Source organism: Marmota monax, unplaced genomic scaffold, assembly GCF_021218885.2.
Source record: "Marmota monax isolate L192 unplaced genomic scaffold, Marmota_monax_Labrador192_F-V1.1 WCK01_AAM20220418_F8-fsc00199, whole genome shotgun sequence".
In the NCBI taxonomy this organism is placed as follows: domain Eukaryota; kingdom Metazoa; phylum Chordata; class Mammalia; order Rodentia; family Sciuridae; genus Marmota; species Marmota monax.
The window spans coordinates 1,077,583-1,104,490 of NW_026694340.1; the positions used below are offsets into that span (position 1 = coordinate 1,077,583).

The window sequence follows — 26,908 nt, forward strand, 5'->3', positions numbered from 1 at the left end:
GCAGGAGGGTTGGCTTAAGCCTAAGAGTTCAGGGACAGCCTGGGCAATTCAGTCAAATCCCATCTTAAAAAAAAAATGAGAGAGTTCAAGAGGGATACTGCATTTTTGTTGTAAAAATAGATGTGATTCCCTGAATAAAACTCCTTCTGCAATTTAACACCAAAGAAAATGTTTTCTTTTCTGAAGCAATGAAGTCATGGAACTGAATACTCCATCTTTTTTCTTTTTTAAGTTGTTGATAGACGTTTATTTTATTTATTTATATGCGGTGCTGAGAATCGAACCCAGTGGCTCACACATGCCAGGCAAGTGCACTACCACTGAGCCCCAGCCCCAGCCCAAATATTCCATCTTTTAATAAGACTGCCAGGAAACTGATTGCTTATAAGAATAAATAAATACCCTGGTTATAGATTTTACTTTCCATTTCTTTTCTGACTTATTTTTTGTATATAATTTATGAATTCCATATTTTCCTCCTGTGTCTCTGAATATCAATATCTCTGCCTAAAATAAATTTTAAAAAATAAAGTTTGCTTCCACATGAATAATTCTAGTAATCTCAACTCAAGATTACTAGAAAAGGGGCTGGGGATATGGCTCAAGCGGTAGTGCGCTCGCCTGGCATGCGGGTGGCGCTGGGCTCGATCCTTAGCCACTTACAAATAAAGATGTTGTGTCTGCCGAAAACTAAAAAATAAATATTAAAAAAAAATTCTCTCTCTCTCTCTCTCTCTCTCTCAAAAAAAAAATTTAAAAAAGATTACTAGAAAAGTATAGCTCTGCTTTTGATATCCCCACAGGACACTTGCAATTATTGTACAGAAATAGGTTCAATTAAAATCAGCACACTGTTACATCATAACAAAATCTGTGGAACTAGCTTTTTGTTTTTGTTTTTGCTTTTTGGTGGTGGTTGTAGAGACAGAATTAAAGGTCTCACATGCTAGGCAAGTGTTCTCTCACTAAGCTACATCCTCATTCCAAGATTAAATATTTTTATTACTTAACTTAAATTGTTTTGAGTACCTACACAAAGTATTTATGTTAAAAGGATTCATTAATTATAAACAATACTCTATGAAGAGAAAAAAAAATTCAAAGAAATCTTCAACTTTTTTTAGTAGGTTTGGTGCTGGTAATGATAATGGTGTAACAATGAAACTGCTACAATTGAGCAAATGAACAGTAAATTGAGTATAGAGGAACCACAGATCTTACTATTAGAAAAGAGAGAAATAAATAGAATAAGGAGGAAAAAGAACACTGGGATAGTAGCATTATGAACTTGTAGGTTTAAAATAACATATATAGGGCTGGGGCTGTAGCTCAGTAGCAGAACACTTACCTACCATGTTGTGAGGCAGTGGGTTCAATCCTTAGCACCAAATAAAAATAAATAAAATAAAGACATTCTGCCCATCTATAACTACAAGAAATTTTTCAAAAAATAAATAAAATAATAATGTATACACACACACATGTATGTGTATGTATGTATGTATCTCGCTGGCTCTATCCATGTGTATACATACATACACACACACCACATATATACATACATACACACATACATATACATGTGTATGTAGACATATACATATGTGTGTATATACACACACATGCACACACACACACTTATTGCTCTATCCACTGGAAAAGTATAAATACAGTGATATCCAACAGAAAGGAGAAACTCCCACATCTGCATTTTGATTTCTAACATTAGTCCCCACTAAAAAGAAAGAGAACTTCTTGGAGAAATAGCAGGTACCAGGCTGCAGCAGGGAAGGTAATGCTCAAAAACAGGTTAGAGGCATAGCAAAAGGGCACAGGAATCAGCCTGAAGGGGCTCTTGCTGGTCTTAAAAAACATTTCTACATCAAGCCTGGTGCGGTGCATTCACCTGGAATCCCAGCAGCTCGAATGGCTAAGTAAGGAGGATTGGGTGACTAAGTAAGGAGGATTGTGGGTTCAAAGCCAGCCTCAGCAACTTAGCGAGACACTTAGCAACTCTGTGAGACCCTGTCTCTAAATAAAATATAAAAAAAGGGCTGGGAATGTGGCTCAGTGGTTCGGTACCCTTGGGTTCAATCCTCAAGTACAAAAAAAAAAAATTCCACATCAAAATGAACAATGAAAAGAAATGAAAATAAAAGAATCCCTGACTACCCAACCATAGTAAAATAAAAATTAAAACAAGAAAGAAATACCCTTTTTTATGAAATAACAAATGTAGACGAAATAAAAGGATTAGAAAGTCACTGTTTGCAGTCACTGTAGCAATAACTGAAGCAAGAATCATCAATGATGGCATCAAAAACCCACTGAATGAAAAATTTGGGGAAATAGGACATTTAGTATCACCTCATAGACAATTAATTATAAAGAGAAAAAAAATCTTTAAAATAGAAAAATACAGTAAACACTAAATTAACCAAGAGATGAAATATTAATATGGGAGAAACTTACATTATATCTCCTAAAGTGATGCACTGAAGACACATCAACACATAGGTAATCTACAAATAAACCTAATTTGAGGAACCTTCTGCAAAACTAGCCTGAATTCTTAAAAAATACCAATATCATGATATTAAAAAAGAAAGGGGGATGAAGATTAATTCTCCATTAAAAAATAATTAAAACCTACATATAATATATGACCTTTCATTTCCAAAATTCTTGATTCTGCATGAGGATGCTTCTCAAGGACATTACTGGGAAACTTGGGGGAAATATGAATATGGACAGTATTTCAGATATCTTATCAATGTTTCTTAACTATGTTAATCACATTTAGTTATGCAAGAGCTTGTCCTTGACTCTTAGCATATACATACTGAGCAAACACATCATGTTCGCAACTCTCAAATGGTTCAGACTGTCCAAATATATATCTAGTATATTTAAGTGTGGTGGGGTGAGGTGAAAGAGGAAAAGGAGAAGGAGGAACAGAGCTGCAGCAATTACAATAAAGCAATTAAACCTGGTCCTCCTGGGTAAAGAGTAGATGGATATTCATTATACTTTCCTTATCAAGTTTGAAAGTTTTTGAAATAAAAGGTGGGAGGAAAAAGGTGATAAAAGTCTATGAATTAGAACACCAGAGGTCTTTATAGAATTTTTCATTCTCGGGATTTACTATTACACTATCCCTTCCCCTATGGCCTAAAGAATTTCTCTCATGCTTAAGCTGAACCACCCTTACCCTGCCCTTCCAAATTCACAATGATCATCCAATTTTCCTCAATTCCTCCTCTGAATCATTATTTACTACACTTGAGAAAGTTTCACTGCAATACCATGCCTGGCTAGGAGACAACACCATTACCAAAAATCAATTTCCTTGGGCTAAATGAGCACCCCCAACTTTTTCTAAAGCAAGATTCAATATTTATTACTTATTTACTTAGTAAATATGTCATAGCATCTACTAAAATCCTGAAAGACCAGTAAACAGAAAGTACTGGGGAGAGAACAGAAACAAAAATACTTTGCTACACTAAACAGTAAATTTATTATAAAGGGCTGGGGTTGTAGCTTAGTGGAAGAGCACTTGCCTAGCATGTGTGCGGCACTGGGTTCGATCCTCGGCACCACATAAAAATAAATAAATAAAATAAAGGTATAGTGTCCATCTAGAACTAAAAAATACTTTTTTAAAAAATTTATTATATCACTGTTATCAAAATAGCATAATAGTGCCCAGAAATTAACACACTGATCAGTAAAACAAAATAGAGATCAGAAATAAATTCAAAGACACATGGAATTTTGATAGTTAACAAAACTAACTGAATATGAAAATTATTTCACTTAATAAAAACAATAACCAAGAGTTAAGTACTTTTTTAATGTGCCAAAGATAAAAAAATAATGAAAGCAGATTTCAAACCCAACCAGAAAAAAAAAACAGATGAATTATTCAGTTGAGCAGCCTCACTGACAGTATATCCCACAGAATTAAAAACATAGATTATTTACTATAGCATGGTTTTACTGGAAGAATAGATGAAAATAACTGAAAGCCCAATCAAACAGGAAGAGTCAAATAAACTATGGTCCATCCATATGATAAACTATCAACTTTTAAAAGAAATTAGGCAGATCTTTGTCAATTATCTTGGAGGAATTTCCATACTTTCATTTGAGAAAAAGTAGATGCAGTCTTACACACACACAGACACACACACACACACACACATACTGTACCATAATGTGAATTATCCATCTCTGAGAAAAATTTTTTTAAAAAATGGCCAAAAGCCATTGTGCACATGCACACGCACACACACACACACATTCCACATGCAGCAGTGCATTTGATTCTAAGAGCTAAGATAAAAGGAACAAAAGAACTATATTTATTTAACTTAATTTAACCAATCCCTTATATTTACTCAACTGTTCATTTTTCTTTTGGCTAATGCTATAATTAAAACTGTTCAAACCAGGTATGATGGCACATGCCTGTAATTCCAGCTACTTAGGAAGCTGAGGTGGGAGGATCACAAATTTGAGGCCAGCCTCAGTAATTTAGCAAGACTTTGCCTCAAAATTAAAAAAAAAAAAAAAAGTAAAACTTCACAGGCTGGGGCTGGGGCTCAGCAGTAGTGCACCTGCTTGGCATGTGTGAGGCACTAGGTTCGATTCCAAGCACCGCATATAAATAAATAAAATAAAGGTCTATAAACAGCTAAAAAAATTTTTTTAAATAAATAAAACTTCACTTTTTTTCTCTTGGCTAACACTAGAATTAGAATCACTACAAACAAAACTTACATAAAAACACACACAGGTTCTAATGAAAGTTACAGAAACAGAAAAACAATAGATAAAAGCTCATTATTTTTTTAAATATTACCAAAATTACAAATCACCCTAATTCATATATATATATATATATATATATATATATATATATATATATATAGTTGTAGATGGACACAATACCTTTATTTGCTTATTTTTATGTGGTGCCAGGGATGGAATCCAGTGCTTCACGTTAGGCAAGCACTCTACTACTGAGCCCACATCCCCGGCCCCTAACTATTTATTTAGAGTAAATAAATCTATATTTATCTATATCCTCTATTTTATCTATAAAAATATATAAATCTATATTTATCTATATCCTCTATTTTATCTATAAAAATATATAAATCTATATTTATCTATATCCTCTATTTTATCTATAAAATAGAGAATATAGATAAGAACCAGATAGGGCTGGGGATATAGCTCAGTTGGTAGAGTGCTTGCCTCACATGTACAAAGCCCTGAGTTCAATCCCAGTACCACCCCCACACAAAAAAAAAGATATAACTCAAAATTATATAAATTATAAAATTACATAAATTATAAAAAATAACTCAAAATTCTGAGGAGGGAAACACAAGAAAATTGAAACCTGAATATCCAGTTTTCCTACACAGAATGTAGACTGTCTCCTGATGTAGTCTTACAAATGTAAATAAAGAGAACCCTCTCTCCAACTATACATTTTTCAACAGAAATATATATCTCAATGGTCCAGTTTTTCCCATTATACAATTAATTCTTGCTGTATGTTCAAAAACTACTGAGAAAAGTATAGTAGTGTGTGCCAGTCCCAAGTCCCAACTACCTAGGAGGAAGACGCAGCAGGATCACTAGAGCCAGCCCAGGAGTTTCTGGCCAACCTGCGCAATGTAGCTAGATCCTATCTCAAAAAACAAACACAAACAAACAAAAAAACTCTTCTATGGTTAAATATAAAGCAGAAAAAAGGATCAAAATTTCGCTCCCTCCAAATAAACTATTAACAATGTGAAGAGAAATATAATCATACACGTTTTTGTATAGTTTCTATTTTTGTTTCTGTTTTGATAAAAGTTTTCAATATACTATTGCCCAGGCCAATCCAGAATTCCTGAGCTCAAGTGATCCTTCTTCTGCCTTGGCTTCCTCAATACCTGGGTCTACAGGTATGCGCCAGTGCACCTGGTTCACATGTTTTAAATGTTGTAGAGATTATTTCACATATTAAGTCTTATTTCATTTAATAAACAACAAAAATTCCTCACTGATACACATAATGCTCCTCTCATACTTTTAATGACCGTTAGTATATATTTAACCAGATACCACACCTCATAGATAATTGGGTTATATCCAGAATCTAGTAATACAAATACCATAATAAACGCCCATAAGAGCGCACTCTATTTTACCTTGGGATAAATTCCTATATGTGGAATTGCTGAGTCAAGAGTATATGTTATACCATTTTATCAGTGAATTAACCATCCCACTAACAGGGTATAAAATTGCCCTTTAACCGTATCATTTTCAATGGAAGTATAATGAGCCTTAAAATTGTACCAAAGGAGGGAAGTATAAAAAAACTAGTGTCATCTGCTTATTTCATTTATTCAACAAATATATGAGCTTAACTAGAATTGCTGGGCACCTGCCAGGAGATAAGATAAAATGACAAATGACACACAGAAGTTTCTTAACTTTACAAGAGTCAACTGCATTCCACTGAATTTCTCTGATAAGAGGTTTGAGGGCATTAGCCTTTCCACATGTGACCTAGCTGTTTGTATTTCTTCTTTTGTGAATCATCTATTCAAGTTGTTTGTCCATGAAAAATGAAAGTGATAACTATGCTTTTCCAATTTGTATCTCAATGAGAAACACAACATGAGATTTAGATTAAATAGTATATTAAACTGTGTATCCTAACTCTACTGATTTTCAAGTCCCCTCAGGGGCCTCCTTGTCCTCCAGGCTTACTCCCAAACTCTACCCTCAGGCCATTCCTAAACTTTCTTCAATCTCTGCATATTAAGATAACAAACCTCCCTGCAGTTGTCATAAAGTGTCAATACTTTCTCCAAGCCTCTTATTTGTTTCTGAATATTTTCTTTCCCTTCATCTAGATTTACACCTGTTTAGTCCCTGGAGTTGTCAGTTTTTGATTTCTGTGAGGTAACTATAAAATCTTAGTAAATAAATTTAAATTTCTATACTACAGACTCTGTGCTATCTATATCTTTTTTTCTGTTATCTAGCCAGGTAGAGTGCCTTATCTGAAGGGTTTCAGATACTGGAGTTTTTCCAGTTTTGGAATCTTTACATAGACTTTGCCAGGTGAACATTCCTAATCTGAAAAACTAAAATGCTCCAAAATCCAAACACTATCCCAATCCATATCAGATTTCAGATTAGAAATACTTAACCTGTATCCTAAGAAACTCAAATTGAGTCTTACTATAAACAACATGGGATTTGGGTACTAAAGGAAGGAAAGGGCTGGCTTTGGCAGGCAGCCTCCACAACCTAGTATAGTTAGGTCACTTTTAACAAGATTCCCACTAGATGCTTGAAACCAGATAGTATGTGAACTCTACATACACCGTTTTTCCCACAAATACAAATCCATGATAAAAATTTAATTCAGAAGGCTAAGGACATAGCTCAGTTGGTACAGTGATTGCCTTGCATGCACAAGGCCCTGGGTTTGATCCCAAGCACCACAAAAGAAAAAAAATTTAATTCATAAATTAGGTACAGTAAGAGACTGACAATAATAGCTAATAATAAAAGAGGGCTGGGGTTATGGCTCAGTGGTAGAGTGCTTGCCTTGCCTGTGCAAGGCCCTTGGTTCAATCCTCAGCATCACTTAAATAAATAAATAAATAAATAAATAGTTATTGTGTATAATTACATATATATATATATATATATATATATGAATGAGAATATCAAGACAAACCTTAGTTTTGAAAACTTAGTGAGACCCTATCTCAAAATTTTCAAAAATTTTAAAAGTCACATGGTATGAAAAATAAATAAATAAGTACCAGAATGTAGCTTAGTGGTAGGGTACCACTGCACTCAATTCTAGCTCAATGTTTTCTAGTGCAACATGTTACAACAAATTTGATGCTTTTTCCATCTTAACTATGCCCCTTTCATGCACTCTGACAGTAAGTTTGGCACTTAGAGATGTAATAACAAAAGTAACAAATTTCTTTTTCTTCTTCACAATTTCTCGGATTTGTTCTTACCATAGATTTTGAGAACTTTTACATTTTATTTCAAGGAACCACTTAATGGCTAACAATATAGAGCCATTAATAAGTAAACTCAGGGTTTCTTGAACACAACACTATAATACCACAACAGTTGATCTGACAACTGAGACAGTCTAAGTGACAAACAGGAGGGTAGCATATACAATGTAGATATGCTGGACAATGGGATGATTCATGTCCCACCTCAAATGGAGCAGGAAGGTGCGATTTCACAATAATATTAAAAAGACTGTTCAATTTAAAGTGAATAAATTATTTCCAGATTTTTATTTAATATTTTCATATCCTAATCATCCATAGGTAACTGAGGGTTGAATGCAGGTAACTGGAAGCATGGAAAACAAAACCACAGATAAGGGGAAACTACAGTGTTATAGTTCTCATCCATCTTCTACTAGCAACTCCATCCTAGTCAAACTGCATTTTCAAATTAGGAAGAGAGGCTACTTCTCAGTCATTTATATGAAAGAATGAGTGAAAGAAAGAAAGAAAGAGAGAGAGAAAGAAAGAGAAAGGAAAGAAAAAAGAAAGAGAGAGAGAGAGAGAAAGAAAGAAAGAGAGGGTGAGTTAAGTATTAATCTCAGCCAGGAATGGTGGTGCATGCCTGTAATCCCAGTGATTGGGGAGGCCAAGTTTAAAGCTAGCCTCAGCAATTTAGCAAGTTCCTAAGCAAAAATCTGTCAAATTTTAAATTTCTTTCAATCACTCAACAAACTAGGACAAAAACTTCTCCAATCTAATAAGGGGCATTTACAAAAAACCCACAGCTCACATCACATTTGAAGGTAAGGGTAAATAGTTTCCCCGAAGATCAAGATGCCTGTTTTTATTGCTTCTATTCAAAACTGTACTGGAGAGGTTCCTGCGAGAGGAATTAGGCAAGAAAAAGAAATTAAAAGGCATCTATACTCGAAAGCAAGAAGTAAAATAATGATCATGTATGTTGAAAAATCCAAAGAATCCACTAAAAATCTATCAGTTAATTATCAAGTTCAGCAGGTTGAAGAAAAGAGGGTCAACAACAACACAAAAAATCTTCTGCATTTTTATACAGCAGCAATAAACAAACCAAAAATGAAATTCCATTTATGTGAAAAACAATTTCACTTGTAATATCATCAAAAGGAATAAAATACTTAGGAATAAATTTATTGATAAGTATTTTTTGCAAACTACAAAACACTGTACAAACTACAAAACATTATTTGAAGAAATTAAAGGAACACCTAAACAAAATGGAAAGTCAGCCTATGTTCATGGACTGAAAGATTTAATGTTAAGAGGCAATAACTCACCAAAGTGATCCACAAATGCAACCATAATCTCTATAAACATCCCAGCTGGCTGGGCACAATGGCGAACACCTGTAATCCCAACAGCTCAGAAGGCTGAGGCAGGAGGATCAGGAGTTCAAAGCCAGCCTCAGCAAAATTGAAGCAATAAGCAACTCAGTAAAACCCTGTCTCTAAACAAAATACAAAATGTGGCTGGGGATGTGGCTTAGTGGTTGAATGCCCGAGTTCAATCCCTGGTCCCAAAAAATAGAAAATCCCAGCTGACTCTTCATAGAAACTGACAAGCTGATCTTAAAATTCATAGGTATTCTGGATCAAAATACCAAGACTAGCCAAAATAATCTTGCACAACAACAAACTTGGAAAAGTGCACACTTTCCAATTTCAAAATGTACAACAAACATATAGGTCAATAAAATATTTCAGAAAGATTACTAACATACAGAATTGATTTTCCACAACACAAGAGTGCTACTAAACAATTTTAAAATGAGCAAAGAACTTGAATAAACATGTTTTATTTATTTTTTATTTTTTGCAGTGCTGGTGACAGAATCCAGGACCCACAGCATGCTAAAGCAAGCACTCTACCAAAGAGCTATATCCCCAGGCTGATGTGAATTAATATTCCTTCAAAGAAAATATACAAATAGCCAAAATACACATATGAAAAGATGCTCAATTCATTAGTCACTAGGGAAATACAAATCAAAAACCACAGTGAGGGCTGGGGATGTGGCTCAAGCGGTAGCGTGCTCGCCTGGCATGCGTGCGGCCCGGGTTCGATCCTCAGCACCACATACAAAAACAAAGATGTTGTGTCCGCCGAAAACTAAAAAATAAATACTAAAAAAAAATTCTCTCTCTCTCTTAAAAAAAAACAAAAAACCACAGTGAGATACTTCACACCCATTAAGACACTTATTAAAAAAAAAAAAAATCCAGATGGGCTGGCGCATGCCTGTAATCCCAGCAGTTTGGAAAAGAGGATCACAGTGGACTCATTGGCACACGCCTGTAATCCTGGCAGCTCAGGAGGCTGAGGCAGGAGTTCAAAGCCAGCCTCAGCAAAAGCAAAGCACTAAGCAACTCAATGAGACCCTGTCTCTAAATAAAATACAAAATAAGTCTGGAAATATAGCTCAGTGATTGAATGCCCCTGAGTTCAATCACCGGTACCAAATAAATACCAAAAAATTTAAAAAATAAATAAATCCAGAAAATAACAAGTGTTGGCAAAGTAGAGAAACTGAACATTTGTGTACTGCTGGTGGGAACACAGAAAAATGGTGGTTCCTTAAAAACTTTAACATAGAATTACCATATGAAACAGCAATTTTACTCCCAGGCATATACCCCAAACAATCAAAAGTAAGGACTCAAATCCTGTACACCAATGTTCGTATCAACGTTATTCACAATGCTAAAAGATGGAAACAACCCCAGAGTTCATTAATAGATAAATGGTTAAGAAAAATGTGGCATATACACATAATAGAATACTATTTGGTCATAAAAAGGAATGAAATACTGATACACTCAACATGAATGTCCTTGAAAACACTAGGCTATGTGAAGTAAACTAGACACTAAAGGACACACTGTATGATTCCACTTAATACAGGCCTTGGAATGGGCAAATTCATAGAAACAGAAGGAAGAACAGAGACAGGGGCAATGGGAAATAACAATATTGTGTACTATTTGTAAGAATTTGTTTTGTATGATAAACAACTAAAAATAGGGGCTTGGGAGCTGGGGTTGTAGATCAGCAGTAGAGCATTCGACTAGCACATGCAAGGCAATGGGTTTACTCCTCAGCACCACATAAAAATAAATAAATAAAATAAAGGTATTATGTCCAACTACAACTTAAAAATATATAGATTTAAAAAAAAGAATTAGGGGCTAGGGGGTGTGGTTTAGTGGCAGAATGCTCGGTTAGGCAGGGGTTCAATCCTCAGTACCACATAAAGATAAATAAAGATATTGTATCCATCTACAACTAAAAAAAAAAAAAGAACTAGAAATAGTGGGGACAAAATTGCACAAAACGCCACTGAATTGTACATGTAAAGTGACTAAAATGGCATATTTTATGCTATGTATATTTTACCATAATAAAAAAAGTCAGCATAGTAAAAATAAGAATTTAAATACGCATTTCAATTAATCAGAAACTCATCTTCTACAGTTTTTATAAACACTAGTATTAGTTTTAAGACTTTTTAAAATTTTAAGTTTTAAAATTTTTAAAATAGGTGCACAGAATCTATTACAATGTTTCTTTCTCCCCCCCCCCCCCCCAATTACTGTCTTAAAAATTATCCTACTAGAAAATGGGGCCATTCCACTAACACACTATTTGAGTGATTTAAACTCCAGAAGTCAAAATGAGACTTGAGCCAAGATTTCAAGTATTTTTAAACTCAGTATATTACAACTGCTACTCAATTATAACTTTACCACAACACTGCATTTAAAGCCTCATGAGTACAGGAACCCCTGTGTGCCTCATTTGTCAGGAGTTTTCTACCCATGAGAGCCTGAAGAGATCGCATCCTACAAGGGAGGAGAACAAAGGTTGCACACCTAGAGATCAAATGCAAATCAACAAAACATCAAGTTCCAAGATTATGTTTCATAGAGGGATTCTTGCCCAAAAGTTAGTTAAGATATATACGTATATAACATGACTAACATATATACCATGACTACTATGTGATATATATGATATATGTCTTATTTATTTATTTCCCCCATCCCCAGTGTTGGAGATCCAACTCTGGACTTCACATATGCTAGGCAAGCACTCTCCCACCATGCTACACTGCCAGTCCTTAGTCTTCAGATTTAAAATAATGTGGTGAAAAATACGAAAGATAACAATTCCATATTGTTTTTGCTTTCTTAATCACAACTTTTTTTATATTTTTTTTTTAGTTGTAGTTGGACACAATACCTTTATTTTATTTATTTTTATGTGGTGCTGAGGATCGAACCCAGGGCCTCACACATGTTAGGCAAGCGCTCTACCACTGAGCCACAACCCCAGCCTCATAATTTTTTTTTTTTTTTTTTTTTTTTTTTTTGTGCTGGGGATTGAACCCAGGGGCACTTAACCACTGACCCATATACCAGCCCTTTTTTATTTTTATTTAGGGTCTCGCTGAGTTGCTTAGGCCCTTGCTAAATTAATGAGGCTGGCTTTGAACTTGCAATCCTCCTGCCTCAGCCTCCAGAGCTGCTGGGATTACAGGCATGTACCACACCATGCCACACTCTTAATCACATTTTATGTATCATCTGAATTTCACCATCCTGTTTCATAAACCACTCTCAACTAGGTCCTGCAAACTTCCCAGAAATTGAACAATCTCTCTTGGTGAATGTTCCTTCCTATCCTGCAAAAGTATTTCATGGAGTCTTCTGACTTTCCCCAATCCTAAATTCCATTCCACAAATGATCTTGACCAAGATAAAGAAAAGGAATATTAAAAATCAGAGACAGTCTTAAAATCAACCATCAACTCTCAAACCATCAGCATTTATACCTGTTTTTTGTTCCAGGTTACAAAGGAAAAAATATTTCTTCCTAACAAAGAACAATTATCACTGGGCAAAGTGGCACAGGCCTGAAATTCCAGAGACCTGGAAGGCTGAAGCAGGAAGATTGTGAGTATGGGGCCAGCATCAGCAATTTAGTGAGACCTGTCTCAGAATAAAAAAGGAGAAGGAAAGAAGGAACGAATGAAGAGAGAGAGAGAGAGAGAGAGAGAGAGAGAGAGAAGTGGGGGTCCCATGAAAACAGAAGAGAGATCAGTAGAGTAGAAGGGGACTAAGGGGTAGGGAGGAAGGAAGGGAAAAAGAGAAGAATGGTAAAATGAATCCAAACTTTCCTAGGTACATGTATGACTATACCACAGTGAATCTCACCTTTATGTGTTGACAAGATACTAAAAAAAAAATACAAATAAACAAAAGATGAGTAGAGTAAAAGAAAGGAAACAGGAGAAAAGGAGGAGGGAAGGGAAAGGAGATGAAAAAAACAAAACAAAATAAAATGAGCCAGAGATGTACCTCAATGGTAGAGTGCCTGAACCCCAGTACCTCAAACAAAAACAACAACAATAAACCAAAATTATTCCCATTTTCTGAATCTTTATCAATACAGCCTTCTCTCTGGCAAATTTAACTTGTCCCTCTTCAATTAACTCTTTGAATCCTTTCCACCAACATTCAAACATATTCTTCTGGAAAGAGAGAGGAAGGCAGGCAGGCAGATAGGGAGGCAAGCTAAGATCCTACATTCTATCCTCAGCATCAAAAAAAGTCCCATTGAGGGCTGGGGTTGTGCTCAGTGGCAGAGTGCTTGCCTGGGATGTGTAAGGCACTGGGTTCGATCCTCAGCACCACATAAAAATAAATAAAGATATTGTGTCCAACTATAACTAAAAAATAAAAAAAATTTTTAAAAGCCCCATTGATCCCATATCTCTGCAGCTACTACCCTACCCTTTCTCCTCTATTTTCCTTCAAAGAGGGAGAGAATGGTTCAAAGTTAAATTTTTGTTTCCTTTTATAAATAATAAAATAATCTTCTGACTCAGTTTCTTAAATACAAATATCTAAAATATTAATCTTAAATACAAATATCTAAAATTCGAAAAGGTTATCTTTAGTTTCTGAAATTACATATGGATAATTTCTTTTATACCTTTATAATAAACAAATCTAAGAAAGACATTCTTCTGCTTAAAAATCATCAATAAGCTAGTTGCAGAGGTGCATACCTGTAATCCCAGATGCAAGAAAAGTTGAGGCAGATGATCACAAGTCTGAGACAATGTCTCAAAATTAAAAAAAAAAAAAAAAGTAAGAAAAAAAGGACTGGAGATATAGCTTAGTGGAAGGGTGCCCCTGGGTTCAATTCCCAGTATGGCAAATAAATAAGAAAGCATGGGTTCAATACCAGTACCACAAATAAACAAACTAACTCCAAGTTCTATAGAAAATCTAAGTCCAAAATCCTCATCCTAGGATTTAAAACTGTCCATACTTTTTTTTTTTAGAGAGAGAGAGAGAGACAGAGAATTTTTTAATATTTATTTTTTAGTTATCAGCAGACACAACATCTTTGTTTGTATATGGTGCTGAGGATGGAACCCGGGCCGCACGCATGCCAGGCGAGCGCGCTACTGCTTGAGCCACATCCCCAGCCCAATACTTCAATTCTTTATTTTTTTTTTTAATTATAGATGGACACAATACCTTTATTTTTTTAATTTATTTTTTACGTGGTGCCAAAGATTAAACCCAGTGAGTGCTGCACACATGCTAGGAAAGCGCTCAACCACTGAGCTACAACTGCAACCCCATACTTCAATTCTTACCTACTTTGATAGTCTTCAAGCTTTATAAGTCTGAAAATAGCCTACCTACATTCAGATCCAAGCCTTTACTTAAATCCCTCTACCTAGAATGTCCTCCTTTTTTCCTACTTCTAAATACATCTATTTCAAAGTTCACAACGTATCCTACTTCCTCCAAGAAACATCCCAAGATTTCTCTGCCACTAAAATCCCTCATTTCTCAAAGCTTTTTTTTTTTTTTTTTGGTATCTCATTTGACATTTAACACTTGCTTTACATTAGGGTTACTGTATTTACTGTTATTCTACCTTTACTCCCCACCCCCCTCCCATATTATAAGCTTTTGAAGAGCAAGAAATACAGCTGTGGGCTGGGGATGTGGCTCAAGCGGTAGCGCGCTCGCCTGGCATGCGTGCGGCCCGGGTTCCATCCTCAGCACCACATACAAACAAAGATGTTGTGTCTGCCGAAAACTGAAAAATAAATATTAAAAATTAAAAAAAAAAGAAATACAGCTGTCATTCAACTTGACCTCTTTGCCTCCAGTCCTTAACACAATTACTGACATACAACGGATATTCAAAACGCTTTTCAAATTTTATAAAGGTCACAACTGTAGTGTTACTGCCTCAAGAGCCAAATTGAGCCATCAAGCAGGTACAGTGAGTGGCACATGCCTATAATCACAACGCTAACTTGCTAAGGCTGGCCTCAAACTTACAATCTTCCTGTCTCAGCCTCTCGAGTCAATAGGATTATGAACTGTTGTTTTTAAAGTAAGTTTCTAAAAGAATGTACCTAAAATAAGAATAACGGATGTACCAAAAAAAATGTATAGAAAAGATCTATTTCTATTTCTACCTAAGCCCTATGCTCTCAAATATTCACCAAAGGAATAAAATCTGTGTCTTCAGAATTTATTACATAAGATAAAATAGTACTAATTAGAACAATAAAAAGATAAAATGATTAACACAACTACTAAGCTAGTGTACGTGTACATACTGTGCCAGACACTACTCTAGGGCTAAAGATAAAAGAAATCAAAATACCTTTCATCTCTAAGATTTGGTTGCAGTTAGCTGGACTAGAGAAAGGTAACAAGAGGGAAGGGGGGGCGTGTTCTAGACAGAGAAAACATGTGCACAAACCAGAAGAGGAGAGAGCAGGGCAAGGCAAGGAGGTGGATCATGTGCAATGGGGAAACAGGGTTGATGGTAGGGTGCAAAACAAAGGATATGACTGGAGAGATACATGGGACTGAACTAGACCTGAGAGTTTGTTTCTTAAATCCAAAAGATAAGGACACTATTTCAATGAAATTGAAATTTCCCACAACCTGAGGGCTGACCTCAATTATTTTTACTATTATGTAAATAAAACAGTAGAAACAAAAAATTAGGTATAAACTCATTCACAGCTCTGATATAACTGTAAAATTAAAATAACTTTAAAAATCAAATGCAGGGCTGGGGATGTAGCTCAGCGATGGTGTGCTGCCTAGCGCGTGTGAGGTCCTGGGTTCGATCCTCAGCACCACACACACACACACACACACAAATAAATAAATAGTATTTGTCCAACTATAACTGAAAAATAAATATATAAAAACATTTTTTAATCAAATGTAAAACAAAATGTTAAAATAACATTAAAAATTACATCAACAATAAAAAACAAAAAGGGCTGGGGATATAGCTCAGTGGTAAAGCACCCTGGATTCGATCCCCAGTATCAAGAATAAACAAGACTGTGGAACCAACATAGATGCCCTTCAATAGACGAATGGATAAAAAAAATGTGGCATTTATACACAATGGAGTATTACTCTGCATTAAAAAATGACAAAATCATAGAATTTGCAGGGAAATGGATGGCATTAGAGCAGATTATGCTAAGTGAAGCTAGCCAATCCCTAAAAAACAAATGCCAAATGTCTTCTTTGATATAAGGAGAGTAACTAAGAACAGAGTAGGGACAAAGAGCATGAGAAGAAGATTAACATTTAACAGGGATGAGAGGTGGGAGGGAAAGGGAAAGAGAAGGGAAACTGCATGGAAATGGAAGGAGACCCTCAGGGTTATACAGTGGAGGGGGTAGAGAGAGAGGAGGGGAGGGGAGGGGAGAGGTGGGGAGGGGGGATGGTGGAGAATGGGAAAGGCAGCAGAGCACAACAGACACTAGTATGGCAATATGTAAATCAATGGATGTGTAACTGATGTGATTCTGCAATCTGTGTATGGGGTGAAGGTGGGAGTTCATAACCCACTTGAATCAAAGTGTGGAATATGATATGTCAAGAAATTTGTAATGTTTTGAACAACCAACAATAAAAAATTTAAAAAAAAAAAAAGAAAGAAATGATTGTGGGGCTGGGGATGTGGCTCAAGCGGTAGCACGCTCGCCTGGCATGCGTGCGGCCCGGGTTCGATCCTCAGCACCACATACAAACAAAGATGTTGTGTCCACTGAAAACTAAAAAAATAAATAAATATTTAAAAAAAAAAAAAAAGAAAAGAAATGATTGTGGAATGTGATGGACATCATTATCCAAAGTATATGTATGAAGGCATGAATTGGTGTGAATACACTTTGTGTACAACCAGAGATATGAAAAATTGTGCTCTATATATGTAATAAGAATTATAATGCATTCCACTGTCATATATTAAAAAGAATCAATTAAAAAATCCATTCTCAAAAAAAAAAAAAAAAAAAAAAAAGAACAAACAACAAAGGAAACAATGACAATTTGCAGGTTTCTGGAAAAAGTGATGGTAGCAATAGAATTCCCCAGACCAAAAAAAGAGAGAGAGAGAGAGAGAGAGAGAGAGAGAGAGAGAGCGCAGAATATGCGGTGGGGGGGTAAAAGGATTGAGAAGTAAAGGATAGAAGAGCAGTTAATCTGTACATGCTGAACCTTATAGGGATTATGTGATCAGCTTCTAGCCTCATCTCATCCCCAGATTTTCTGCTGTTTTTGTTGTCTGGAAGCACTGGGGCCAATCCCAGGGCCTTCTAAATTCTAGGTTAATACTCAACAACTGAGCTTTCCCCCATTCACATAACTGTACTAAAAGCAGGCAAGTTACAATCTACTCTGTAGTATGACCCACCTTCAGGGTACAGCTGACAGGTGGCATTTGAATGCCCAACTAAACTAGGCCAGTGCCAAGATGCCACCTATTTTATATACTATTTAAATAATAATACAGGGGTTGTAGTTGTAGCTCAGTGGTAGAGCTCTTGCCTAGCAAGTCTGAGGCACTGGGTTCAATCCTCAGCACCACATAAAAATAATAAAATAGCGACTGGGGTTGTAGCTCAGTGGTAGAGCACTTGCCTCGCATGTGTGAGGTACTGGGTTCAATTCTCAGCACCACATATAAATAAACAAATAAAATAAACGTCAATTGACAATAATTTTAAAATAATAATAAATAAAGGTACTGTGTCCATCTACAACTAAATTAAAGATAATAATTATATAGCCTATTAAAAAGTATATTATATATGTATACATATCATACCACATATGGTACATCATATTTTACATTACATTTTACATATATAATGCTTTTTATGCAGGGATATATGTTTTATACACATCATAAATTTTTATTTTCCTGTGTATGTGTATGTGTGTATTCTACAAACAAAAACCCTAACAGGACCTTGTAGTTACTGTTTAATCTTTTGTTTTATTTATTTATTTACTTATTTGAGAGAGAGAATATTTTAATATTTATTTTTTTAGTTTTCGGGGGACACAACATCTTTGTTTGTATGTGGTGCTGAGGATCGAATCCGGGCCACACGCATGCCAGGCGAGCGCGCTACCGCTTGAGCCACATCCTCAGCCCTATTTATTTATTTTTATGTGATGCTAAGGATCGAACCCAGGGCCTTGCACATGCTAAGCAAGCGCTCTACCACTGAGCCACAACCCCAGCCCCTACTGTTTAATCTTAAAACAATTCTCAGATCTAGGTGTCCAATAAGGAAATGTTAATCCAAGAGTCACCAAACTTTTTGGGGGATAAAGTGGAAGAGGGTTTACTGGTGATTGAACCCAGGCTCTTGCATGTGAGCATTCTACTAGTGAACTACATCCCCAGCCCTTTTTATGATTTTTTTTTTTTTTTAGTTATAGGTGGACACAACATCTTTATTTTTTTATTTTTACATGGGCTGAGAAAGGAACCCAGTGCCTCACACAAGCTAGGCGAGTGTGCTACCACTTGAGCCACATCCATCCCCCTTTTTATTATTATGAGACACGATTTCATTAAGTTGTCCAGTCTGGCTTTAAACCAATCTTCCTAACTCAACTTCCCAAGTAGCTGGGATTACAGGTATGTGCGATGGCACTCAGCTGTCACCTAAATGTTTAGGAGCAGATAGTAAATATTTTAGGCTTGGCAGGCCATATACTCACATTCAACTTTGCCATTTTAGCAGCAAAAACAGCCACAGACAATACATAAGCAAATGGGTATATAGTATTCTGATGGAACTTTATATATAGACACTAAAATTTGAGCTTCCTATATTCTCTAGACAAAAAAAAATTCTTTTGATTTTTTTCCCTCACTATTTAAAAATATAAAAACCCGTATTAGCTCACAGGCCATACAAAACAAGTTGTATTGAGTCTGTTGACCCTAGTTTGCTGTGCTGACCCTGTACTAAGGCAAGGTAGAATTGCCCTCCCCTAAAACTCCTTCCAAAATATCCTCTCAGTGTTAATCTTAGTGTCAGACAAAAGACAAGGGCAATCTCCCAGTGGACAGAACTGAAAACCTTCATTTGGCTTTCATTTGCAAACAAGTGAGACTACAAATGAATTTCCCAGTTCTATCAAATCACCTTATGCCATGTTTGTCCAGAAAAATATGGAATACAGTTAAGATACTAATATGTTCTTCTCCCTTATAAGAATTTACTTATATTCCCCCCACTACTCTCTAAATCTGTTGTTAGAGATAATAATATTTAGTATTTAGCCCATAGTTTTCAGATTTGTAAAATTAACAGAGGACATTGCCTTTGAAATCCGAATTTAGAGGGCTGGGGATACAGCTCAGTTGGTAGAGTGCTTGCCTTGCATATAGAAGGCCCTGGGTTCAATTCCCAGCAGCACAAAAAAAAATAAAATAAAATAAGGATTTAGAGAAAAGTGACCTCTATATGTACTAGGTATGAATTTGGGTTATCTCCCATAGATAAAAAGGAGGGTGTCTACTGATGTATAGTTAAATTATGTTAAATAAAAATATTTTAAATATATTTATGGGAAAAAGTAGGACTACATATATACACTAAGTAGCCACAGTGTAAATGGAGTGTATAACTGTTTTTCAGAATGTCCTCTACTCAATTTCTTCCTATGATGTTTCCAATGTAGCCCCCTAACAAGAGTTGATGGTCCATAGATGAACATAAAATTTAATGAGTCCTTTTCCTAGGATTTGGGACTGAGACGTCAGTCAGTCTTTGATGGCAAAAGATATAAAATTTTAAACCCAGAAGATAATTAACAGATATTAAAATTGGTCTGTAGCAAGAGAGATGTGAACACTTTGCATCTTAGATGAGAGAGAAAGAGATAACACCCTGACCACATTTTAAGACCTTGGACATATCTGTTCCTGAGTTCTAACTGGCTTGTCATCTTTCTTAGAATTCATGGAATATATTAAGTGATTTGAAAGAATAAAGCATTTAATCAGAAAAAAAAAAAAAAAAAGAATTCATACCCAGTATGTTCCTATTATGTGTCAATCTCCTAACTAAAACAAAGTGCCTACTAGACAATCTAAGGGGAGTACTCAGTCAGATGAAAGAATTTTGGTGCTCACAAATCACTCAGTAGCTGTTGTAGTATGGATCTGCAATGTCCCCCAAAGAATTATGTGCTAAAAGTCTTGGTCCCTAGCCTGTGGTGCTACCGGGAGGTAGTAGAACATTTAGGTGGTGGGGCCTAGTGAAAAGAAGTTGAATCACTGAGGGCATGTCCTTGTAGGGGATACTGAGACCCTGACCGTGGCCCTATCCTCTCTCTTTCTCTTTGCTTCCTGGCCACAAGATGGGCAAGTTTCCTCCAACCCAAAAGCAACAGGGTCCAGTGAACACAGACTGAAACCCATATGCCAAAATACATACTTCCTACTTTTAAATTGTTTATCTCGGGTATTTTTGTCACAGAAACAAAAAACTGACACAGTATCTAAAGAAACAGAAATGAATGAGATCAATTCAGAATAATAAAGAAAAATCTAAGGCTAAAATCCAGAACTACCAATTTAAAGGAGTTATCGGAGAATTATGAGACTGCAAAGGAAAAACAGCCAGTAGAAAAGCAGGCAAGAAAGCAGCAGAATCTCAAAGTCAAGGATAAAAACAATATCAATGAGGTTAGTAACATCAAGTATAGAAAAAAGAAAAGAACTAAGCAATGACCACACAATTTCACAATATGGAAGTTAGGGTGGCCTTGGCAGGAGCAATATCATTCGCATGATGAAATAAGAAGCCAGGCTGAAGATTTAAGAATGAATAAGAGTGCACAAACACTAGTTAACAAATATTCTTGCCATTAAAAGAAAAATTCAAGCCTGAATCAAATCAAGCTTCTAGAGGTAACTAATGATTTATAGGAAAAAACAAAGAACAAAAGAACATATTACACAAAACCACAGGGAAGCAATCAGCACAATCCAGAATCTGAAATCACACAGGGCAAAGACCTGGTTTCTTCAATACACCAACTATATGGGAACAACAGCAGCCAAAAAAAAAAACCACCTATAAACTTAAAAAAAAAAAAAAAAGAAAGAAAGAAAGAAAGGGTTGAGATGCATACAAGCTCAATGTAATGTACAGATCTATTTTGGATATTTTTTTTTGTACCGGGGATTAAACCCAAGGGTGCATAACCACTGAGCCTCATCCTCAGCCCTTTTTGTATTTTATTTAAAGACACAGTCTCAATGAGTTGTTTAGCACCTCGCTCTTGCTGAGGCTGGCTTTGAACCCACAATCCTCCTGCCTCAGCCTACTGAGACACTGGGATTACAGGGATGTGCCACCATGCCTGGCAAGTATGTTAATTTTTTACTGTATGATTATTGCTTTAATCCTTACCTTTTAGATACATAATGAAATATAACACAAGCCTATCTTTTATTAATAATTATTTCCTGACACATTGTGCTCTGTGTCACCCAGCAAGCTATAATCCCATAGGAGCTGCATAACAAATAAGATTCAAAGTGATACAGGGATTCAAAGCAAGTAGACCACAATTGGAGTAGGATGCCGAATCAAGGGCTGGGGTTGTAGCTCAATGATAGAGCACTTGTCTAGCATGTGTGAGGCACTAGTACCATCAGCACCACATAAAAATAAATAATTAAAATAAGAGTATTGTGTTCATTTACAATTAATTTTTTTTTTAAATCAAGCAAAATTTTCAGAAGGTGATTATACTAGCATCAGGCCTTACAAAATGATGAAATTTCAACAGGTAGAAAATGAGAAAGGAAAAATGATATATCCATTGAAAGAAATGAAAGAAACTGCACAGAGATGAGAAGATCTGTCTACACAGAATACTCACTTCACCATAAAACTGTCCCTCTTCCCTAACAATGACATGAAAAGGAAAAGTCAAAGTGAAAAGTCAAAACCCACTAGGCAACTCCAAACTGACAAAATGGTGGGAGAATCATTTAGACCCAAAGCAGCCTCAGGACAGATCATTATAATCCCTGGGTAACCAAACCAGACTGGTTTTCCAGGGCAACTGATTCCAGTCAGCCCCTGATTTTTTCTTCTCCCCATGGAAACTTGGGAGAAGAATACATGAAGTTCTCCCACCTCTCCCAGGAAATGATTATCAAAATAATTAGCTTAAGGGGGCTGAGACTGGGGCTCAGCAGTAGTGTACATGCCTGGCATGTGTGAGGCACTGGGTTCGATTCTCAGCACCACATATAAATAAAATAAATAAAGGTCTATCAACAACTAAAAAATAAAACTAAAAAATTAAAAATAAATAAATAAATAGCTTAAAATAGTACCCACTAATAAGTTGTGTCTCCCTGCCTAAAGCCACTACCAATAAAGATAAAGTTACAAGAAATGCCTTCCCTTAGAACATTCTTCATGTTACAGATTTTTTAAAAATACAGCTGATGAAGCAGGTACATCTTAAATAAGACTTTTACTCCCTTCAAAAACAGAATAAGTAATCTCAACATTAAAATTCTTTGAAATATTTTGGAACTAAATTTAGTGGCACTAAATTTTTCTATGTGCCAATACCATTAAAATTCTCAGGTATGATGCCAGTGAAAATGAACATCAAGACAAAAACAAATGCTGATGATCAGCCAAAAGTTAACATTTGGAATTTCTATCACTGCTCTCCCTTCATGTACCATAGAGCACTGCTTCAAATAAGATAGACAAGTGGGGGGACTTTTCTTAAACTAAAGGAAAAAGCAACAAGGTAACAGGTCACATTAGCTTTAAAACAATCTTTAGTCACTAACTACATCTTATTTCATGATAACTGAGAGTGGCATACACCAAATCAAATATAATTGTTCCAACTTATCAGAGGAAATAATAAAAAGAGAGGGGCTGGGGATGTGGCTCAAGCGGTTGCCCGCTCGCCTGGAATGCGTGCGCAGTTCAATCCTCACCACCATATACAAACAAAGATGTGTGTCCACCGAAAACTAACAAATAAATATTAAAAAATTCTCTGTCTCTCTGTCTCTTTCTCTCTCTCTCTCTCTAAAAAAAAAAGAAAAAGAGAGAATAATGAGGATTGGAAAAAAGATGGGAACCCTTACATTATTTAGGAAAGTTTTTATATAAGTTATCTGTAAAACAGAGTCAACACAAAAACAAAACCTAAGTCTTCAATTTTTATGATATACACTGCACTACTGGGTCACTATGTGCTCTTCTACTTAAGAACACCTCTTTGAGCTGGACACAGTGGCACATGCCTGTAATTCCAGCAACTTGGGAAGCTGATGCAGGAGGATTGCCAGTTCAAACTCAGCCTCAGCAACTCAGTAAGACCCTAAGTAACTCAGTGAGACCTTGTCTCTAATAAAATATAAAAAAGGGCTGGGGACATGGGTCAGTGGTTAAGTGCCCTCGGGTTCAATTCCCAGTACAAAAAAAAAAAAAAAAAACCCACAAAACTCTTTGATTTGGGATTCCATTCTAAACCAGTAGATGGTCACAAAAGAAGAAATGCCTGCTTTCTTTGTTCCTCAGTTACACATAAAACCATGACATTTACATTACCCCTCCAAAAAAGGTAAGATAGATAACTTTTAAAAGGCTTCATCTTCTATTTTCACCTTTTGAAGTTGGGATTCATTATTTTCCTTCAAATACTAATCATTTGCTCACACGGCTTTCTTTAAATTACCTATTTTGTGAAATATTAAATAGGATAATTTGATATAACAACAATTCCAAGTTCAAAATATTATCACATTCAAATACAATCTAGCAACTATATAAAATATTAGGAACAATAAATAAGGTACTTGCTCTAAAAACGCTACAACAAACCTGTAAGAAAATCACAATACAAGGTATAATATATTAACTGTTACAAAAGGGGTATAATAACTCAAGAACATGGAAAAGGGGATGTAAAGATATGAATGTGAGAATCTGACAAGTAGAAAGTGAATCGGAATGAAAATATTCTCTCTTTAGGAATTCTTAATTACACAGCTTCACCAAAGCACTGTTGGAGTCGCCTTTATACCCCCAAACTGTAGACCATGTACCAATTAACACAGCTTTTTTTTTTTTTTTACCCTCAACGGAAAGGCAAAGTCTTGGTCATTCACAGACACCATATGTCCTCCTCACTTGAAGCAAAATTTTGTCTAAAGTGAAATCTGCCTACTGCTCCTCAAAGCAAACAAAAATCAGCCTGCAAACCACCACAAACTGAATGAAATTATGGATATTAGAAACAAAAGTTCACTGTGAAAGATAATAAAAAATAAATTTGAGACTTTTGTTATTCAGAGACTGAAAAATGCAGTGATGAATAAGGAAAAATAAACCTGAGAGACGTGAAGAAGCCAGCTTTGTTGAAAACCAAGTGGCCACTTGCCAATACTTCTTTATGTACATATTACTAAAGATGATTCTAGGCAGACTCGGGCCACAAAGACACTTTTATCAAATACCAAATTAAGAAAGTTCTTCTAAGTATTTCAATTTTGATAAGCTAAAGGACAGTTTTAAAAAAGAGAGAAAGACTTCATAAAGCATTGCAGAATCAATATAGAAACAAAGCTTTGAGTCTAAATCTGAGTCCTAAAAAAAAACACAGACTTTAACTGTCACACGAACAGCCTATTTTCTGGCTTCTTTATCTTAGATTTCGTCAAGAAAAACACTGGTCACTAGAAAAGGGACTGGCCTTAGTTTAAAATCTCTCTGTAGCCAGCAGGGAAGAAATCACACAATTCTGAATTGCAACTGATAAAACTACAGCAACCCTCAATAGAACTCTTCCTCTTAGTTTGAACTCCATACACACGCATTTCAGATTTGTACTTTCAAGTCGCTATAAATGATGTCGTTTGTGAATGAAAACGCAATAAGGATACTCCCCAAACTCCTATACCCCATGATCCATCCTCAAAGAGTGGAAGGAACAGCAAAGTGGAAGGAACAAAGCACTGACGTCAATTACGAGATTAACCCCGAGCACAGGCAGCTGGAGCAAAGGCCTAAACATCAATATCCAAATACAAGCTATCGGGAGACCCAGGTAACAGGCCGATTCAGAAGTGGGGAGAGGGTATTCGAATATTACACCCCCTGTTCCCATTTTTAGTCAATCCCCCTTGGCTGGTCAAAGACGGAAAATTTTTCTTTTTTTTTTTTTTTTGCAGAGGACGGGAGAGAGGGGGAGGTGCGCAGGATCGCGAGAAGGAAAGCGAGAACTAGTTGGGTAATGATAGCCAGAATCTGGGCCTATTTTCTCTTTAACCAGGAATAATCTGAAATTGAGGAGAGTATTAAAAAGGAACGATTCAGACGACGGACTGTCCAAAAGAAGGAATAGATTAAGTAACGAAAGGAGAAACAGCGAAAAGATGGGCTGTGGGAATATTTGCTGAGATTAGGGTTGGCCCTTTTTTTATTAGTATTATTTTATTTTATTTTTCCTGCGAAAGGGTGGGGAGTGAACGCGAAGATGAGGGGCGAAGCCGGATGAAGCAGCCCGCGCCCAGAGGGTCCCCTCGAGCGCCCGGCGGACTTGGCCTCCCCTCCCCCACGGCCCGGTCTGTCAGTCCGTCAGTCGGCCCTCCTCACCTCCAGTCCCGGCTCCGCTAGGCCCGAACCATCTCCCGGCTGCGGCTGCGGCAGCAGCGACGCCGGGCCTGCACCTTCACCGGACGCGCATTCAGGCCCGCCCAGGGGGCGGCGACAGCCTGCCAAGGGCGAGGGGCTTCGGGCGGCGGAGGTTCCGGAGGCCTCGGAAAGCTAAGGCGGTGGCGACGGCACACCTCACACGGCAAAGAGGGAGGGCCCGCCCCGCTCCATGACGGCGGGGCCCAGCCTGGGACGGCTGACTGAGGCGGCGGGGGCGGGCTGACGAAGACCTGGCACCGCGATCCCCGCCCCGTCCGCTGGCGGCGGCGGCGGCGGCGACGGCTCGACTCCAGCAGCCAGGACTGACTGACGCAGGGGCCGGGCGGCCCACGTGACTAGGACCGACTGGGTGCGGGGCGTCACGTGACGACGATGCGCCCCTCCCGCCGAGAGAGTGGGGGCTGTGGGCCTGTGGCGCCCGAGGCGACGCCCCCGGGTGCTGACGTGCGATACCTTCGGGTCGCACTGCCGCGGGCTGGCCGAGAGCGGGCACAGGTGGTCTAGGCTGGGGCTGCTGGGCACGGCCGCCGCTTGGGCAGGGCCAGGGGGGCAGGACTAGGCCTGCACACCTCCTGCGCGCTGCCCGCTAGTGAGGTTCGGAAGGCGAGGAGAGGCGGTGCCGGGCCGGATCTACCGGTTCTGGGGCTCAGACGAAGGAGCCCCGTCTGTCCTGCCGCCCTCGTGGGCATCAGTCTGGCCCAGCCCAGTCCTGGTACCA

At 37.1% G+C, this 26,908-nt stretch overlaps 1 protein-coding gene across 3 annotated transcripts in view; it reads right to left on the reverse strand.

Moving 5' to 3' along the window:
* The window catches only part of Aff4 (ALF transcription elongation factor 4), an 88,505-nt gene extending 62,031 nt beyond the window's left edge, over window positions 1-26,474 (reverse strand). For 2 of the 3 annotated variants that reach the window (XM_046467665.2, XM_046467666.2), the window contains exon 1: window positions 26,131-26,473. The gene's annotated coding sequence lies outside the window, so the exon portion shown is untranslated. Of the gene's footprint in view, window positions 1-26,130 lie in introns of all 3 variants that reach the window. The other variant, XM_058586521.1, reaches the window with a different exon arrangement.
* Window positions 26,475-26,908: the final 434 nt, after the last annotated feature.